Source organism: Lemur catta, chromosome 1 (assembly GCF_020740605.2).
Source record: "Lemur catta isolate mLemCat1 chromosome 1, mLemCat1.pri, whole genome shotgun sequence".
Lineage (NCBI taxonomy): Eukaryota > Metazoa > Chordata > Mammalia > Primates > Lemuridae > Lemur > Lemur catta.
Window position 1 is genome coordinate 10,763,913 of NC_059128.1, and position 6,000 is coordinate 10,769,912.

The window sequence follows — 6,000 nt, forward strand, 5'->3', positions numbered from 1 at the left end:
GTCCATCTCTACAAAAAAAAAAGTAAAAAAATACAGTGTATTGATGGTGACGGTATAAACTGGTATAAGCTCTTTGAATGTCAAGTTGATGATTCTATTAAAATGTTAAATGTACATGCTCTTTGACTCAGCAATTTCACTCACAAGAATTTATCCTATAGATAATAACACACATGTTCACAAAGATCTATTCATAATACTATTCACTGCAGCATTAGTCTTGGTAACAGAAGACTGTAAACAACCTAAATGTCCAGCAGTAGAAGACTAGTTAAATAAAAATAGAGGAACTTCAGTACAATATTGTGCAGCCATTAAAAAGGCCAAAGTATAGCTCTATATGCTGTTAGGATCAATCTCTGATATGTTAAATAAAAACTAGTAAGATACAGAACTCCGTAGAATGCTCTTAATGGAGAATACAGGCTACATATGCATACAATATCTCTGAAAGCATAGTCCAACTACCTCTGAGAAGGAGGGAGTAGGAGTTAGAAGAGGGAGATTTTTCATTTTATACCCTTTCCTTCTGTTTTTTTTTAATTGTATGTATTCTTCTACACTAATAAACAATGTGAGACTTTGTTTTTAATTTTAAAAAGTCATGCTTTAAATTTAATAAAGACAACAGCCATGTTAACATTTTAAAACACTGCCATGTAAGTAATTCAGGACAAAAAATTCAGACTTTAAAAGCAAAACAAAAAAATCCACATTTCCCATCTGACTACACTGTCAAAAGAGGGAGTAGAATGCAACTTCCAAGAGAGGTGAGGAGAGTTGGGCTAAATACGAGGTAGGGCCATAAAAAAAGGAGGAGTTGTTTCTAAAATCAATATGCCTCTCCTTCACCTTGAAAAAACTGCCCTATCGCCAGTGCATTATTTTCAAAGTATAAAATGGATTTTACAATGTTGCCTTAAGTATTCCAGTACTCAGGTAATTTGGGATCAGAAATGCTCATTTAAAAACATGGCCCAGGGCCAGGTGTGGCTGACCCTGTAATCCTAGTACTCCAGAAACAGGAGGATTGCTTGAGGCCAGGAGTTCAAGACCAGTTTGGGCAACATAGTGAGATGCTGTCTCTACAAAAAATGAAAATCAGCCAAGTGTGGCAGCACATGCCGTGTAGTCTCAGCTACTTGGAGGCTGAGGCAGGATCACTTGAGCCCAGGAGTTTGAGGTTGTAGTGAGCTATGATTGCACCACTACACCCCAGCCTGGGTAACAAAGCAAGAACATTTTTCAAAAAAAATAAAATAGACATGGCCCAGGAAACAGTGAATGCTAGATATTAATAGTAAGCCTTTATTTAAGTCTTTTAAAAACTAGCAGCTCAGGCTGGGCATGGTGGCTCAGGCCTGTAATCCTAGACTCTGGGAGGCCAAGGCAGGAGGATCACTTGAGGTCAGGAGTTCAAGACCAGCCTGAGCAAGAGTGAGACCCCATCTCTGCCAAAAAGAAAAAATTAGCCAGGCATGGTGGTGTGCACCTGTAGTCCTAGCTAGTCAGGAGGCTGAGGCAGAGGAAGATGGTTTGGGGCCAGGAATCTGAGGTTGCAATGAGCTTTGATGATGCCACTGCACTCTACCCAGGGTGACAGAGTGAGAGTCTGTCTCAAAAAAAAAAAAAAATAGCAGCTCACATTACCAGGTCATTGGGGTACAGTTTTAAATAGAAATTTACTCTGATGCCAAACATTCTACTAGGAATAGAAGTAACTTCTAGAAACAGTAGTTTGAATGAGTGTATTATGGGTCTAAGGTATTGAACACCATAGTCCTGGGATTGTGCACTGTGGCTCTAAGAGTTTTGACACTTGGTGCATCACAGGTGGTTTAGGAAACCATTATCTTCATGATTTTAACTTGAGAATCTCTCAGGGGCTCTAACCACCACTTTAAACCTTGTCTGTGAATGTGCATGTTTTTCTCTGCATCAAAAAGGAAAATTCCAAGACAACCCATATCACAAGAACTGCTGGCAAAAATAAATTGAGAGGCTCATTATAAATCTTGGCCTTGGAAAGAATATGTCACTACATGTTGAAATATGAAGAGCTTAAGAACTAGAGGCTGTGCATGGTGGCTCACGCCTGTAATCCTAACACTCTGGGAGGCTAAGGCAGGTGGATCATTTGAGCTCAGGAGTTGGAGACCAGCCTGAGCAAGAGCGAGACCCTGTCTCTACTAAAAAGTAGAAAGAAATTAGCTGGACAACTAAAAATATATAGAAAAAATCAGCCAGGCGTAGTGGCACATGCCTGTAGTCCCAGCTACTCGGGAGACTGAGGCAGAAGGATTGCTTGAGCCCAGGAATTTGAGGTTGCCGTGAGCTAGGCTGATGCCACGGCACTCTACTACCCCGGGCAACAGAGTGAGACTCTGTCTCAAAAAAAAAAAAACTAAACTAGAACATGTGACAGATTATGCTATGTACTTAATAGTAAATGTTAACTTTTAACCTTTATTCTTTCTGGACAGCGAAGCAGATTGTTTGGCAGTCTAGCGAGATAAGTTTTCAGTGGCAGTAAGAATTGCTCATCCAGTAAAAAATTACTGAGTACCTTCTATGTGCCAGATATTGTTCTAGGCATTAAACCGACAGCAGTGGACAGACAAAATCTCTGCCCTCAATACAGTTTAGATTCGGACAAAATATATAACATCATGTGATAAGTGCTGTGGAAAAAAATAGAGGATGCTGCTTAATTGTAAATAGCGTAGACAGGGTAGCCTCACTAAGGTAACGTTTGAGCAAAGGTTTGAAAGTGATGGAGCAGGCCAGGGCTAAACATCCAGACAGAGGGCACATTGCGGACAGAGGCCCTACATCAGAGTTTCCCAGCATGTTCAAGAATCAAGACCAGCGTGGCTGGAGTGGAGTCAGGGCGGAGAGAGTAGTAGAAAATGAAGTAAAGGAAAAGGGCAGGGCAGAACCACTTATGTAGGACTTTGTATGCCATGATGAGGACTGTGCCTTTTATTCTAAGACAAGCTATCAGAGGATTTTGGAGAGGGATACTTTTAAAGGATCACTCTGGCCACTGGGTTGATAACACATTTGTAGGGGATTCGAGGAGCAGATTTAGGTAGGTGGAGAGAAGATCAGCAGCTTGGTTTTGGATGGGTTAAATTTCAGGTACCTGGTAAGACATCTTAGTAAACATATCAAATAGGCAGTCGGGTATTCATGTCTGGAGCTCAGGAGAGAAATCCAAGGTAATGACATAAATTTAGGTATTTGAAGCCATGAGCCTGGATGACATGATCAAAGGAGTATGAATAGAAAAGAGAACTAGGGCACGGCAACATTTAGAAGTTGAATGGATCCCAAGCAAGGAACCAGCACAGGCGGCATAAGAAGCTGGTGAGGCAGAAGGCAAACGAGAAAAATCATCTAGAACTGGGCCGTGGAATACATGCTGGCTACTTACCACATGTGGCTATTTAAATTAATTAGAATTGAAAATTTAGTTCCTCATTTACATTAGCCACATTCCAAGTTCTCCTTTCATGCAGGTAGTCGCTACTGATTTGAACAGCACGGATACAGAACATTTCTATCATCACTAAAATTCTACTGGACAGCGCTGGTCCAGAAGTGAACTGAAGGAAGTATCTCAACAGGAAATGTCAAAAACTGCTAATAAGTAAATTGAGGACTGAGACTTGACTATTGATTGGATTTAATTATGTGTAAGTGACTGGAAACTTGACAGGAGAACAGTTTTGGTAGTGGGAGGCAAAAGCCTGACAGAAGTATTCAGGACAAACTGCAGGAGAGGACTTTAAATCAGAAGATAGAACTCGTTAACGATTTGCAATTAGAACAGCTGCAGTGAACTGACGGCAAAGTATTTGTTGAAGCCGTTCCAAAGATAAGCACAGCTCTCATGCCTAACAATTGAGTCTCTGGCAATTCATACATAAAAATCCCACACACCAGTGATTCTCAACCCTAAAAGAATCATTTGAAGATTTTTAAAAACACGATTGCCTGGAGCCCACCCCAGAGACTGATACAACTGGTTGGGAAAGGATCCTGGAATTATTGTTTTGTTTTGTTGGTATTGTTTATATGTGAGAAGTTTTTCGTTTTTTGTTTATTTCCTTGGGTAATTTTAATGTACAAAGTTCAAGACCCACTCACAGCCTTAGACCAAAACATAAATACTAATACATGTTTCTCAATCATGGTCCAAAATTGTAAGGAACTTTATATGATGGAGAATTAGCAAAGTGATGGCACATAATTGAAGCAAAGATGAATCATGTGGTATTGTGGTTAGCTTTTCTGCCAGTGTTTTAGAGATTGGGAATGTTAAATCCATCAAGAAAATCAACACTAGATAATCTTTTTTTTGTTTGTTTTTTTGAGACAGAGTCTCGCTCTGTTGCCCGGGCTAGAGTAAGTGCCGTGGCGTCAGCCTAGCTCACAGCAACCTCAAACTCCTGGGCTCAAGCGATCCTTCTGCCTCAGCCTCCCGAGTAGCTGGAACTACAGGCATGCGCCACCATGCCTGGCTAATTTTTTCTATATATATTTTTTAGTTGACCAGATAATTTCTTTCTATTTTTAGTAGAGATGGGGGTCTCGCTCTTGCTGAGGCTGGTCTTGAACTCCTGACCTCGAGCAATCCACCCGCCTCGGCCTCCCAGAGTGCTAGGATTACAGGCGTGAGCCACCGCACCCGGCCAACACTAGATAATCTTAATAAAAAACACTACCACCACCCATGATGAACAAACATACTGGTTTGATTATTTTATGGGTGCTGTTACTCATAGGAACATGTTATCTGATGACTCCGCTTCTCCTTTCCCCCAAAAAGCTTTTTGTTAATTGAAAAAGTTTTGAAATAGAATCAAATTCTAAACTCTAAGGAATCACAATTTTTACTTTAAAACTGATAGTATGTTTAAAACCAGAAAATGTACGTGGTAACTAAAGCATCATGAATTTTACATTTCTTCCATTCAGTTATCTAGTCCCTATACCAGCACGCTTGAAAAAATAAAATACGGGACATGTTTCCTGAAAAAATTCAACAGGATTACTTCACTTTGCATGTAGTTGCAAATAAAATGACTTAATAAATCATTGTGAGATACAGCTCTACTTTTCTCATATCCAGAAGCAAGTATTTACTAGTCATGGATCCCAGGATACTTGTCCCTTCCCTAAAATCCCTGAAGCATTTACTATATTTGCCTTTCCTCTTGCTACATAATTCTGTATTCACTGCAGTTTGTAGTGTGTTGTTAATATGAATAAATGATAATCTACTATTACACACAGATCTATTCATCAATTTCAACCTCCTCCTCAATCTAAAAGCTAAGAGATTAAAAAAATATATTCCACCTTTCCCTCTTTAGCCCCTAAAGAATGCTTTGAACAATTAAAACCATAAACAATCTGCTACTTACATAAATAATTCCTAGATAATCAAAAAGCAGATAAACCCAGCAATCTGAAACTTACTAATCACATTTGGGAATACTACATTAATCTTACTCTAATTATTTAAATATTTCTATTGTCAAGGCAATTTGATCCTGAAAGATGGAAATGAACGGAACATTTACTTACCAAATCCCAATACTACAATTTGAAGTATAAAAGAGATAAAATCTACTTCAATAAAAAGGAATTACCACAAGTGGCACAATCACAAACCTTGCATCACATGAAGCATTTATAAAACCAAAAATAACTGAAATAATTTTCTTAAATCACCACCTCAAGACTAAGAAAACAGGAAATTCCTCAATGATTTTCCTCAAATTATCATCTTTTTTGAGAAGCAGTAGAGTGGAATGATAGAGAGCTGCAGATTTGAAGCCAGACATCCTGGGTTCAAATCCTGCCTCTTGGCCAGGCATGGTGGCTCACGCCTATAATCCTAGCACTCTGGGAGGCCAAGGCGGGTGGATCGCTCGAGGTCAGGAGTTCGAGACCAGCCTGAGCAAGAGCAAGACCCCGTCTCTACTAAAA